At 45.1% G+C, this 14,942-nt stretch overlaps 1 protein-coding gene and 1 pseudogene across 1 annotated transcript in view; one reads left to right on the top strand and one right to left on the bottom strand.

Moving 5' to 3' along the window:
* Positions 1–14,942, top strand: part of NALF1 (NALCN channel auxiliary factor 1) — a 761,784-nt gene that overhangs the window by 523,753 nt on the left and 223,089 nt on the right. The window lies entirely within an intron of this gene.
* Positions 11,312–14,942, bottom strand: part of LOC141987857 (pescadillo homolog) — a 47,483-nt pseudogene continuing 43,852 nt past the window's right edge.

Here is a 14,942-nt window from a genome sequence, read left to right as displayed (position 1 = left end):
TGGGGAAGACTTCTTGTGGGTTCAGAATTCTTCAAAATTGCTGGGGACCACACAGCTGCTGGTTATACCTCTTCTGGTGTGTGTATCATAGCTCCCTCTGTGTGCCAGGTCAGCTTGCCGGCAAGGCACCTCCTCCCCTGGAATTGTGCCTGGCATCTGCACAGGGGTGCAAGCTGTGTAGGGAGGTTCCCTGTGCCCTCTCACCTCACACCCACAGAGAAGTCTAACCCTCCAAACCCCCCTCCCCACTGTCTAACCCCCCCCCAGACCCCACTGCAATCTGAGGGAATGTTTACATGGGAGTTTTTAACTCAAGTTAATTGATTCCCAACTGATATGAGTTAGCCAACACATCTGTATGTGCTAGTCTGGACACTCCATAAATGTTTGTGGCTTATTTAATGACACAAGGACCTTGCAGCCCTGTGTAGCAGCTGAGCTCTAGAAGAAATCATTCCACAAACGTTTGTGTCCTGGAACAAGTGTACACAGAGTGTGCAGACCAGCATGTACAAATGTATTGGCTAACTTAAGTTAATTGGCAATTAATTAACTTCAGTTAAAAACTCTAGTATAGCCAAAGCTTGAGTAACATTTCTTCTCCCCCATTCAGATTTATGGGATAGTTCTCTTTGAAACTGAATAAAGTATAAACTTTAAAATGTTCTTAAAGCAGTCCCATTATCTGTGATTGTGAACTAAAGCCTAATAGCAGTGTAGTGAGGACTAAGAGGGACCATGTTTGTCAGCTGAGCTCCTGCCACTTCCACTGGATGCCATGACAATGGCAAGATAATTAAATTGCTGACTAGATAATATGGAAATATGAAGCAACCCCATCGTTGTTGTTGTTTTTTTAAATTAAAGCAGCCAGTGGCCAAGGACATGGTTTATTAATTATTGTATTTGTTATTATTTGCTATTATATAGTCTCTGCATAACTTGCAGAAGAGACAAACCTGAAGCACTGGGTTTTTTCCAATAAAATTCATGTAAAGCAAAAGTAGGCAGTACTACCTAACACTACTAAATCATTTTCAGTCTCAACTGCACAATACGTACTGCTGAAAGCAAGCACATTATTCCCTGGTTTACAATGTAACATAGATTTGGCTAGTTTCTGTTCACTGGAAACTTTTTCTTCCTTAAGAGACAGGAAATGGGCATGGGCCAACTTTGCTGAATTTAGCACCCACTCAAAGATTGTGGATTCTCAGGTTAGAAAGTAATTTAAATGATTCGAGGTCTGAATTTTGTTTGGGACTAGCAAAGGATGATTTATTTTTTATCTCACAGCAGCTCTAGAAGCAGGATAAGAATTATTTTTAAGCAACAGTCATTATTGTGTCCATCTATAAAGCACTCTGCATAGTTAGAACTACTGAAGTTAATTTCACTAGGCCTGAGAAAAGCGTCTTAAATTAATGGAGAAATATTTAATGAAATTCAAGTTTTACAAAACAGAAAATAAAATCATAAAATTCGAGAAGTTCTGTAAAATCAAATACACCGTCGAGTTCTCCCATCCTTAATAAGTACTCTACAAACTAGTAAATGTCAGGAGGTGGGTAAATTATTGGTTATGTTAGATGATAGCATGAGCCTCCTGAGATTTATACTACAACATTAAAAGTTTGCTACTGAAAAAAAAGTTTCATCATGTAGTCTAATGTTACATTAATGTAACCCACACTTGGAATTTGCCAGCTACTGGAACTGTCTGCACTGAGCCTCTAGGCTTCCCATGCTATGGACTACAACAGTAATGGCTATCTGAGCCCTCTGTGATGCCATTTCCCATGCCTGGAGTCAGGGGTGGGAATAGAATGGACTAGAAACTCTTGCTGAGGCCAATAGGGAGGCGTCAAGCAATTGACTGGGCCACTGATGAACTAGTGTCAGGGGCTGGGATTTAGGCAGACGCATCTAGTGGGTAGCACAGGGCAGGGGGCCCAGTCCCCATGCCAGGCAGGGTTGAGAACCAGGAGCTGACGTCAGGAGCCAATAGTCAGATACCAGGAAACAGGAGCAGATAACAGTGGGTGAGCGATCCAAAGCAGAGCAGGAGCCCAGTTACAGGGACAACTTCCTTTTCCACCTTCTTGTTTTAAGTAGGGGAAGCTGGCCAATCAGGAGCTCCAGTATTCTACCAGTCGGGGCACAGGGATGAAGCCTTCTGTCTTAACTGGGCTTCAAAGAGTCCCAATTCTAGCTGATGCCAGTAAGCGTGATGATCCCACCCCTTCCTCCCAGGAACCCTGTGGACATTGTTTTGAGATCTCTGTCATGGAATCTAGGGCTGCTCAGGCTGGTGGGAAAGAACAACCTGAGAAAGAGACTAGTTTCAGCTTTGAGTTGGTCTGAGGGAGAAGCAGCACTTCTCAGGGAGTCTCTGATTAACTCTTCTCCCCATAAACGGAGTGTGTGAACTGCTCAGGGATTTAGTGCCTGGGTCAGGCAGTTCCACCCTGCAGAGATCCAACCTGGCATCAGTTGCCAAGAACCCCATGCAGCTCCCAACTAGAGAGCTAGGAGAGGACACTGCCCCACTCAGGAGTGAAGACACAATCAGGGAACCCTTTATGTTTAATCCAGCCAATGTTCACAGAGCTGTGGCACTCATCTCCAGACTCATCCCGAGCTTGCCATCTGCCTGGAAAGGTGCTAGGGAGGACTTGGGGATTGGGAAGAGTTGTGCGTATGAGAGGCAGGGAATTTGACGACGTTTTAGTATTTATTAGTTAACCCTAACCCTTTCCTTGCCTAGAGTCTATTTTTCCAGGTCCCAAAAAATTCCCTTTTTATTATACTGTTATTTTTGGGTGTGTAATTTCTTTGTTGGGGATTTGTGTTCATGTACTTTATTGTTCTGTGTTTACTGGGTTTTATACACCTTGCCAGCAGTGGTAGCATTATTCATTTTCCCAAGGGACAACACCCCTTCTGTATCAGGCACAGTGAGGAGCATCCGGTGTCACTAAAAAGAAATCCAGGACCCAATCCATGTGAGAAGCCACTCCAAGCAGTAAGCACCAGGGAGGAGGCTAGAGCCATTGGGCTATGCTAACAAGACTGAGGACTTGTCTACACTTGAAATGCTCAGTGGCACAGGTGCAGCCATGCCGCTATAGCGCTTCAGTATAGACACTACCTATGCCAGAGGTGGGCAAACTTTTTGGCCCGAGGGCTACATCGGGGTTGCGAAACTGTTTGGAGGGCCGGGTAGGGAAGGCTGTGCCTCTCCAAACAGCCTGGCCTCTGCCCCCATCTGCCCCCTCCCACTTCCCACCCCCTGACTGCCCCCCTTAGAACCCCCGACCCATCCAACCCACCCTGCTCCTTGTCCCCTGACTGCCCCCTCCCGGGACACCACCCCTTATCCAACCCTCCCTGTCCCCTGACTGTCCCGACCCCTATCCACACCTCCAGCCGTGACAGGTCCCCCGGGGACTTCCAAGCCTATCCAACTGCTCCCTGTCCCCTGACCGCCCCCCTCCCCCAAACGTCCGCCCCATCCAACCTCTCCCTGTCCCCTGACTGACCCTGGGATCCCCTGGCCCTTATCCAACCCCCTCATTCCCTGCCCCCTTACCATGCCGCTCAGAGCGGCAGCAGCTTGCAGCCCAGCCACAGACAGCCATGCTGCCGCGCTGCCTGGCAAGAGCAGCCAGCCAGAGTGCTGGCAGAGTGGTGAGGTGAGGCTGCAGGGGGTTAGCCTCCCCGGCTGGGACCTCAAGGGCTGGGCAGGACCATCCTGCGGGCCGGATGTGGCCCGCAGGCCGTAGTTTGCCCACATCTGACCTATGCCGACAGGAAAGGTTCTCCTGTTGGCGTGGATAATTCTCTTCCCTGAGAAGAATTATTCTGTTGATCTAGTACTGTCTACACAGGGGTTAGATTGGCTTAACTACATTGAGCTCAGGGTGACATAGCTGGGCAGATTTTAACTTTTTAGCACAGATCAGGCTTTTTATTAAAGAAACTTTTACCCAGTTAAGCCATTCAATAGATTTCCACAATCACCAAACAACTGGTTATCCACTAAGGGTGAATAGAGCTGGTGACCCTAAAACTAGCAAGAAAAAAATTAATATTTTTAAAGTAGATTTTATAACTAACTTGAAAAAGAAAAGGAGGACTTGTGGCACCTTAGAGACTAACAAATTTATTAGAGCATAAGCTTTCGTGAGCTACAGCTCACTTCATCGGATGCATACAGTGGAAAATATAGTGGGGAGATTTTATATACACAGAGAACATGAAACAATGGGTGTGACCATACACACTGTAACAAGAGTGATCAGGAAAGGTGAGCTATTACCAGCAGGAGAGCGAAGGGACGGGGGGGAGAAAGGGGGACGGAAGGGGGGGGGACTTTTGTAGTGATAATCAAGGTGGGCTATTTCCAGCACTTTACAAGAACATTAGGGGGGGAAATAAACAAGGGGAAATAGTTTTACTTTCTGTAATGACCCATCCACTCCCAGTCTTTATTCAAGCCTAAGTTAATTGTATCCAGTTTGCAAAGTAATTCCAATTCAGCAGTCTCTCCTTGGAGTCTGTTTTTGAAGTTTTTTTTTGTTGAAGAATTGCCACTCTGTAATTGAGTGACCAAAGAGATTGAAGTGTTCTCCGACTGGTTTATGAACGTTATAATTCTTGACATCTGATTTGTGTCCATTTATTCTTTTACATAGAAACTGTCCAGTTTGGCCAATGTACATGGCAGAGGGGCATTGCTGGCACATGATGGCATATATCACATTGGTAGATGTGCAGGTGAACGAGCCTCTGATGGTGTGGCTGATGTGATTAGGCCCTATGATGGTGTCCCCTGAATAGATATGTGGACACAGTTGGCAACGGGCTTTGTTGCAAGGATAGGTTCCTGGGTTAGTGTTTTTGTTGTGTGGTGTGTGGTTGCTGGTGAGTGTTTGCTTCAGGTTGTGGGGCTGTCTGTAAGCAAGGACTGGCCTGTCTCCAAAGATCTGTGAGAGTGATGGGTCATCCCTCAGGATAGGTTGTAGATCCTTGATGATGCGTTGGAGAGGTTTTAGTTGGGGGCTGAAGGTGATGGCTTGTGGCGTTCTGTTATTTTCTTTGTTGGGCCTCTCCTGTAGTAGGTAACTTCTGGGTACTCTTCCGGCTCTGTCAATCTGTTTCTTCACTTCAGCAGGTGGGAAACTAACTTGAACATTTGAGATCTTTTGTTCAGTCATTGTAATAGCTTCACAGAACTCTCAGGTAATCCATAAAAGTTTTATTTTTGTGTACACATATTAGTAAATTATTGTTATTAGTAACCTATTTGTGCATCCACCCAGTGAAACCACAGAAATGGGATTTATATGGCACTCCATGATGTCTGACATGTGGGTATGAAATATTATTCAAATCTATTCATTTTGTCAAAAAACAAAATTTCCACCAAAAAACAATTTTGCTAGAATATTTTCAAACTTCCCTAATCATGAGGAGCCCCACTGAAATCAATGGGACTACTTATAGTTGTAAAACTAAGCATGTGCATAAGTATTTGCAGGATCAGAGCACAAGACTGTAAGTTGTTTGGGGCTAAGGAGTGTACCTTCGTATGGGTTTGTGTAGTGTCTAGCACAATGGGAGCCCAGTCTTGGCTGGGAACTCAGGAACCCTTGGTCAACTCAGTTGCTACCCTCACTGGCATTTCTCTGAAGTAGATGGAGAGAGACAGGGGCTGGCAGCCCCAGCATTAACATCTCCTCCTGCCCCTACCAGACACCAGTCTCCACCCTGTGGAATGCCACCACAGAAGGTTGCAGCAGGTCAGGAGCTGGCTGACTGGCTGCAATGTGGGATGTATTGTACAATGTACTGCAGCGCAGAGTTCTGGAAACTAATGTGTTGTAAATATTTACTAATAAACAAAATTGGCATGCGTAACTTTGGAGGATAGTTTGAGGTCAGTTAAAACATTTACCCCTGAATATTTTGTTCCATAATTCAACGTTATAGTAGTTCTTCTCCTGATGGAAACTGGATTGCTGTCTCTTTTATGAGCTTACCATATGTTTAGTATTATAAACTTCTCAGCCTGACAGCTGAAGCCAGCAAGTGGCCCAGCAATGCCAATTAGAGTTACTTTTTAAAATATGTTTTTTGCCTCAGATGCATTGTACATTTCATTTGCTTGGTGAGAGAGGGGAGGAGGATGACTTCTTTTTCCCCCTCCATTTTGATAATGACCTGCTGAGGGGAAAAAAGAGTCTTTCTTTTAAACAATCCCAAATACTTCCTGTTTTCTACTGTGCCTATGGTGACAAATTTGCTATGTGCAGGATACCATGAAGAAGGCAAATAGGAGAGAATATAAGCAGTTTGGCCAAGTGTTCCTCATTATTCAAGCCTACCTCATCGGGGGATGGTTTAGGGAAGCCTGTATTCTGGAGAAGAGGGCCCCCTTGCTGAATTTGACTTAAGCCAGCGTGCCAAGGAGCGTCAGTGGCTGGTGTGTAGAGTATTCAGAAGCACAGAGACCATTACTGCAGATTGGATGGGTAGGAGTAAGATGTTTAAATTCCAACCTTTCCAGAGTTCTCCAGGCAAAGCCAGTTTTCAATTTCACCACAGGCTAGCTTTTGAATGGTACTTAGGTTCCTAAAGTTTCAGACAGGCATCTAGCAGGATTTGCAAATGCGTCTAGGACCTTGATTTTAAGGAGAGCTAGTTGCCTTGATTCTTTTGGGAATCCAACTAAGCACCAATCTAATTCTGTAGGCACCTAAGTACCTTTTAAAAAAGGTGGCCCTCAGTGTCTGTACATATTATCATTTCAACAATATATTGGGTTGGCAAGGCATATCTTGGTAGCTGTCTTGCTGCATTACCTGTGTTAGCAGCTATGCCATTATTTTCCAGTTATTCATTAATGATTCTTTTATGTATCTTGATGTTAGTCCATATTGCCTACATCAATGGTTCTCAACCAGGGGTATGAGTTCTCCTGGGGGTACGCAGAGGTCTTCTCGGGAATACGTTAACTCATCTAGATATTTGCCTAGTTTTACAACAGGCTACATAAAAAGCACTAGCGAAGTCAGTACAAATTAAAATTTCATAAAGACAGTGACTTGTTTATACTGCTCTCTATACTATACATAGAAACGTAAGTACAATATTTCTATTCCAGTTGATTTAATAATTATATGGTAAAAATGAGAAAATAAGCAATATTTCAGTAATAGTGTGGCTGTCACACTGCTATATTTTTATGTCTGATTTTGTAAGCAAGTAGTTTTTAAGTGAGGCGAAAATTGGGGTATGCAAGGGAAATCAGATTCCTGAAACACGTACAGTAGTCTGGAAAGGTTGAGAAACACTGGTGTAAATCACAACTGCCTAATGGTCAAGTAAATAAATTTGACACTATTTTTGAAAACAAAGGAGCCTGTCCTGAGAGAGAGTGTGGCACTCTGCACCTTGCAGCTTCAGACACAGATGTATCAAAGAGATTAAGTCAACACTTTTCCTTCTGGGTACACAGTGCAGTCATAGTTTTATTATATCTTTCTAGACACTTTGTGTAAAGACTGAGTGGCAACAAATTGCAGAAAATACAACTTTTGTATAGGCTATGGCCCAGATTCTACAAGCACTTGTCACACAGGTAACTTAACAGACACATGAGCAGTCCCACTGACTCCACATTGTTTACACCAATGCATGTCTATACTTGCACTATGTTTTTCGCTTCCAAATCTTGGGTGAGGAAAGTGTTGAAATCACTAGAAATAGACACAACAGACATAAGACCTCACATTAATAATCTGCTTTTTCAAATATAGCACATAGAGCAGGTTCAGGCACAATAAAAGATCGTGTTGGACTCTTGATTGACTTCAATGGGACAACTAACATAATTAAAGCTACTCACATGTATAAGTGTTTGAAGGATCAGGACCTTACAGTGATTCAGCTGACTATTTGTTTAAACTTTCAAAGTGGCATTTATATTAATACGAATAGAGGGAACATGGCCCTTCTGAAGAGTTCAAAGTAGAGTGAACAGTGTTGTGGGAAAACAGAAGGTCAAAGTTATGCCACATCCCAAAAGTGTTTTTTCTTTGCTGTCATCATCATGATTTACCCTTTTCCCCATCCATTATTTTCCCATACAGCAATACATGGGTGGGAAGGAGGTTTAATGATTCACACACATCAGACTCATGAGTGCCATGGCATACATGAATTATGAGATTCCACCAGCAGTTTCTCTCCAAGGAGCCATTCTGACAGCAAAGAATGGCCTGTCAGGTCACTCTAGTGATGAAAGAAAATTCACTTCCATAGTGGTTAGAGTATAGTGGCTGTCAAGCTATAGCTCAACTCATACATACAGAATTTCATACATGAGAGTTTAGGATATCAACAGCAGGAAAGAGCAGGAACAGCAGGGAAGGAGTTGCCTGTGCATGGAATTGACCACTGATCATTTGTCTGCCTAGCCAAATGAAGGGAACAATGCTTTATGCAGGGGGAGAGGGGGGAGAGAGAGGTCAAAGAGCTTCAAAAGGGGACAAGTGGTGACTCTGACTCATCCCCTGGAATCCAGATGGCAGAAGAGTTTAAAGGGGGCAGCCCATGTGGTGAAGCCCTCTTTCACAAGTAGCATGCTGAGGCAGCACCAACCCTCCCTCCCTTTAGGTGGTGAAATAGTGGGGGTGGACGGTAAGGTCCCAGCCATGGATTGGCTGTGGGACTTGGATGGAAAAAAGAGGGGGAGCTGATGGAAGCCCCACAGGAAGTTATTGAATGAACATGGGTTTATCTGCACTGTACGCTGCTGGGAAGTCCCAGACATCTAATAATAAAATTGTGACCTGATTAAAACCATATCAAATGTCTCCTGTGATTCTTTCAGTATAGCTGGACAAACAGATGGCAGTATTGCTTCTTGCCCCCTTTGAGGGTTGAACCCCTACAGCAGTTGCAAGGCAGTGCAGAATCAGGCCAAGGATTGATGTGAAAAACTAATGCTCCATGGGTTGACATAGTGACTGACACTGGAATAGCAAAAGCACAGGGAAACTTTGCTGACTTAAACACCACAGCTGCTCGCACAAAAACTCAGGGGACACTGGTCAGTGAGGGTAAGGGCGTGTGGTTTCACACCACTTGTCTGGCTATGCCAAAAGAAGGACAGGAGACATTTGATATGGGTTTAATCAGGCCACAATTTTATTATTAGGTGTCTGGGACTACCCGGCAGATAAGTTTACAGTGCAGGTAACCCCATGTTTATTCTCTAATTAGCCGGGGTCTTTTACCAGATCCCCCTCTTTTTCCATCCATGTCCCTCCAGCAAATCCATTGCTGGGACCTTACCATACCTGGGGTGGGGGACTTCCACCAGCTCCCCCTGTTTTCCCCCCAGGTCCCTCCAACAAATCCATTGCTGGGACCTTACCATCGACCCCTCCCCCTTGTAGGAGGGTTAATGTGGGCTATAGGCATAGGGGGTTGGCTCCCTGTCATACCTATCATAGGAGTCCCCAACCGCCCCCTGTTCATTCCTTTAATGAACACCTCTTTTTTAAGTCCTTTTCCAAGCCATTTATCCAGTCACTGTATAACTTTCCTATGGAGTACCCACACTGGACATGTGCCAGCAGATAACAGTGTACAGTGCAGGTAACCCCATGTTTATTCTGTAATTAGCCGAGGTCTTTTACCAGCTCCCCCTCTTTTTCCACCCAGGTCCCTCCAGCAAATCCCTTGCCGGGACCTGTGTGAGTAAGGGGTGGGGGTAGGGCAGTTTCACACCATTTAGTATTAAAGCAAAATGGGAATGGGAATATAGAGAAGTTGCTATGGTGCTAATTCAGTAAGGTATGCATGCACATGTCTAACTGCAAGCATAGGAATAGTCTATTGACTTCAGTGCACTCCCATTTTTACTGTTTGGCACAGTTAAGTACCTTGCTGAATCAGGGCCATAGCAGCAACAATAAAAGAATGAAAAAAAGGAAAGTCAGTGTGCTGCTAACAGAATAAGTAAAACAGAGTTGCTTTCTCTATTATGTTAACGGTGTAATACATAGTATATGCTGTGGATTATGGACCTGATTCTCCACTCTGTAATATCCATGTAGTTACCCAAGTGAAAAACTTGTATAATAGCAAGAAGACTCAAGCCTTATATATTTTACTTAGAAGAAACAATATTAATTTCAGTTTCAGTGTAATAGCCCACATCACGAGTCACTTTATAAAGCTATAGACGAAGAGGCTTCAACTGCAACAATCAACTCCAGTCAAATGTATTTAAAAATATAGATGTAGTATATTATTTCACTAACTGTGATAACTGTTGTCTAAATGCCAGTTTTTACAGGTTTACAAATGTTTTCCTTTCTTATGGATTATTTTCTATATTTCATTTCATTTTATTACTTGGGCTACTTTCAATTGCTAGAAAGAACGAGGAGTACTTGTGGCACCTTAGAGACTAACCAATTTATTTGAGCATAAGCTTTCGTGGGCTAAAGCCCACTTCATTGGATGCATGCAGTGGAAGCTTTTCCCAGGAGACCCACAACCTGCCTGCACTGGCTGCAAGGGACCGTGCAGATCCCCAGCCTGCAAAGCAAACAGCAAAGGGACCCTCCCTCTGAGAGCAACAACTGCCGCAAGCTCCAAGGCACCCAGCCTGCTGGAGGAGCCCCAGCTCAGGGACTGGGCCAGCTCACCCTGGGCCCCGCTTTTACCATTAGCTCTGTACGACCAAGAGCCCCGAGATGTTCGCCTGCACCAGGCACAGCCTCCCCTCCCCTGACCCAGAGAGAGCTGCTGACACTTAACAGGCCATTCGGCTTCTCTGGGGACCTTTGGCTGCATCCATGATCTGCTGCAGCCACGGGGAGGATTCTTCCCTTTCCACACCCCTCATCTGCCTACCTGGAGGCTCTGCTGCGACAGACCAGGTGGGGGAATCCACTGCCCCCTCCCACCCATAACCTGTTGGCATTGGTGTGAGTGAAGCAGACAAAGAATGCTCCCGGAGCCTCCCCATGGGGGAGCCTTGGATGGGGTCCCGGAGGACGGGGGAAGAGGCTGGTTTTGTTTTTAAATAGAGGGGATAGGCAGTAATTGGGGGTGTCCCCAGAGCATCGACAGAGCTGAAAGTCATGGCCGGCCAGATGCTATTGGCTCCCGTTCAGTGTGGCCTGTCCTGGAGGAGGCCCGAGGTACAGCCTAGAAAGTAGATCTCCCGGGCCAAGGGGCAGCTCCAGTCCTGGAGGGAGGGCAGAGCCCGACAGCTCCGTCACTCCCGTCACACCTTCTTGGTTTTCTTCTTCTCTGATTTCGTGGCACCATCATGAGCTTTCCTCTTCTCAGTGAGTCTGGTCGCCTCTCGGACTTCGCGCTTCTTCCCAAACATGATTTTCTGATAGAGATACTTCTCCCTCTTCTTCATCATCATGAAAGCGAGATGCTTCTTTTCGCCCTGCACCTTCTGGGCTGCTCGCTGCTTGTCCTCCAGCCGCACCGTGCCTGCCGACACCTTCACTGGCAGCTTCTTTCCCTGGGATTGCTGCTCTTCCAGCTTTTTCAGTTTCCCTTCATCTTCCTTTTCAGAGTGTTCTTCTCCTTCTGAGCCTTCATAATCATCATCATCTTCTTCATCACTGTCATCCTCCTCCTCCTCTCTGCTCTCTTCTGCTGGGTTTTCGCCCCTCTACAGGGCCAACAGCTTCAGCTTCTCAGTGGGATGTAGTCCCCATCCTTCCCCGAAATGAAGGGTGAGAGGTGTGGGGGCAGCAGCATGCCGGGGAAATAATCAGCCACCAGGAGGCACATCTTGGCATTGACCAAGTAGAATACCCACTGCGGCTGGAGGTACTACCTGCCTATCACCCGCTTTCACAGGCTGGGCCAGTCTACAGTCTGGTGGGTGATGGTTGGGTCCCTCACATCATAGGTGGCACTGATGCACACGAACTTGTCCCAAAACACTTTGCTTCCAAAACACCTGATGATGAAGGCTATGGGCTCCCGAGGCACCTCTCTGTTCAGGAAGAACTGCAACCCCTCAAACAGCTTCTTCTGCTTCTGTCATAAATATAAAGGGAAGGGTAATCACCTTTAAAATCCCTCCTGGCCAGAGGAAAAATTCTCCCAACCCTTGCACCCCACTTTCTGGGGAAGGTTTGGTAAAAATCCTCACCAATTTGCATAGGTGACCACAGACCCAAACCCTTGGATCTTAGAACAATGAAAAAAACATTCAGTTCTTGAAAAGAAACATTTTAATAGAAGAAACAGTAAAAAGAATCACCTCTGTAAAATCAGGATGGTAAATACCTTACAGGATAATTAGATTCAAAACATAGAGAATCCCTCTAGGCAAAACCTTAAGTTACAAAAAAGACACACAGACAGGAATATTCATTCTATTCAGCACAGCTATTTTCTCAGCCATTTAAAGAAATCATAATCTAACACATACCTAGCTAGATTACTTACTAAAAGTTCTAAGGCTCCATTCCTGTTCTGTCCCCGGCAAAAGCATCACACAGACAGACCCAGACCCTTTGTTTCTCTCCCTCCTCCCAGCTTTTGAAAGTATCTTGTCTCCTCATTGGTCATTTTGGTCAGGTGCCAGCGAGGTTACCTTTAGCTTCTTAAGCCTTTACAGGTGAAAGGATTTTTCCTCTGCCCAGGAGGGATTTTAAAGGTGATTACCCTTCCCTTTATATTTATGACAGCTTCTCTACTGCCTCCTGCTCCTTCTTCCTCGCTGCCTCCTGCTCTGCGCTCCCCCCGTCCGCAGGCAACTCATCCACCCACACTTCGTCCTCTGGTTTCGGCACTACCACTTGGGCTAGTCTGGCACTCAGAGCCGACAGCTTCTCCATGTAGCACTCTGAGTCCATGGTATACGCCTCCCTCTCCTCTGGCTTCTGCTCTGCCTCAGCCTGGCCTTCAATCTTGTGGAGGTAGTGCAGGCTGAAGGACTGGTAGAGGCAGAAGTTCACAAAGCCCAGCAGCATGGTGTAGAACTCCGTGAAGGTCGCCATGACTCTGTAGTAGGAACTCCACGGTGAGGCGGAGGCACAGCTGGATGTCTGCACGTGGCACTTGCCAGTGCGCGGAAGGTGGCAAAGAGGAAGCACGTGGACAGTGTGTCGTCCAGGTCTCGCAGGGTATCGATGAAGATTGGGTACCTCTCCTTGGTGATGTGATGTATCTGATGAAGTGGGCTTTAGCCCGTGAAAGCTTATACTCAAATAAATTTGTTAGTCTCTAAGGTGGCACAAGTACTCCTCGTTCTTTCTACTGATACAGACTAACACAGCTACCACTCTGAAACCTTTCAATTGCTAATTACACATTTGTTGAGAGTACAAAACATTTCCTTAGAGAAGCAGTGTAAAACGGGACAGTCAAGGGAACACAGAAGTCAGGCTTGAATAGATAATGAGTTACGACAGGTATACATAATTATTATAAAAGTTACATCATTGATTCTTTTTAACCAGTTCTTCCAATTGATTCTATCTTCCTGAAAATAGCTCAGCTGCTAATTAATGAAAGCAGTAAATCTGTTTCATTTCTTTGATTTTTTTGTTTGTTTTTTTTTTGTCAGCCACGTTGGAGCAAGCAGTTCATGGAACAGCAAGAGACAGCTCTATAGTTTAGTCATGCTCATTTTCAAAGGAATGTTTACTGGTTGTTAGTTTATAGCAGATTTTACTAGGTCCAGGAAGAGCATCAGTGCTTTATAATTGTTTCAATAACTGTTCCTGTTGAGATTACAGCACCACTTGTTTGAGGTCACTACTTTACACTTTACTGCTGATCCTCAAAGGAGAACATCTGCTTTCTTTAAAATATATTCATAAAAATGTGTGCCTTCCCTCCAAAAACCTTAAAATGCCTTACACATGATTAGTTAAACCTCACAAAACCCTGTGAAGTACTATCTCAATTTTACAGGTGGGGAAACTATGGCAGAGATTAATTAAAGGCAAATTTCCAAAGTTGCCTCTAAGTTTGTATACTAACTTTAGATATCTAGGCCTCAGAGCTGCAGGTGCGCACACTGATTTCATTTAGACTGCACCCGTGTCTAGAGGTCCATACAGCAGATTCAGAAGACAGCTCCCATGAACTTCAACTGAATGGTTTGATAACCAAAAATTTGCACAGCTCTATGCGGCATGTTTCCTTCCTTCTCCATTTCTATTTAGTATTTTCAGTTCTTTATCACACTGATATGCTCCCTGACTGCGTACTCAGCTTGGATGACAAATGTATCCAGACAACAAAACATTCCAACTTGTTTTCAGTAGAATATACACATTTGCCGATTCAGCTGCTAGCTTCATAGAATCATAGAATATCAGGGTTCGAAGGGACTTCAAGAGGTCAACTAGCGCAACCCCCTGCTCAAAGCAGGACCAACCCCCAACTAAATCATCCCCGCCAGTGCTTTGTCAAGCCTGACCTTAAAAAATTCTAAGGAAGGAGATTCCACCACCTCCCTAGGTAACGCATTCCAGTGTTTCACCACCCTCCTAGTGAAAAAGTTTTTCCTAATTTCCAACCTAAACCTCCCCCACTGCAACTTGAGACCATTACTCCTTGTCCTGTCATCTGCTACCACTGAGAACAGTCTAGATCTATCCTCTTTGGAACCCCCTTTCAGGTAGTTGAAAGCAGCTATCAAATCCCCCCTCATTCTTCTCTTCCGTAGACTAAACAATCCCAGTTCCCTCAGCCTCTCCTCATAAGTCATGTATTCCAGTCCCCTAATCATTTTTGTTGCCCTTCGCTGGACGTTTTCCAATTTTTCCACATCCTTCTTGTAGTGTGGGGCCCAAAACTGGACACAGTACTCAAGATGAGGCCTCACCAATGTCGAATAGACGGGAATGATCATGTTCCTCGATCTGCTGGCA

The sequence above is a fragment of the Natator depressus genome, chromosome 1 (assembly GCF_965152275.1).
Source record: "Natator depressus isolate rNatDep1 chromosome 1, rNatDep2.hap1, whole genome shotgun sequence".
Classification (NCBI taxonomy): Eukaryota; Metazoa; Chordata; order Testudines; family Cheloniidae; genus Natator; species Natator depressus.
This window is presented reverse-complemented; position numbering and strand designations above follow the sequence as displayed.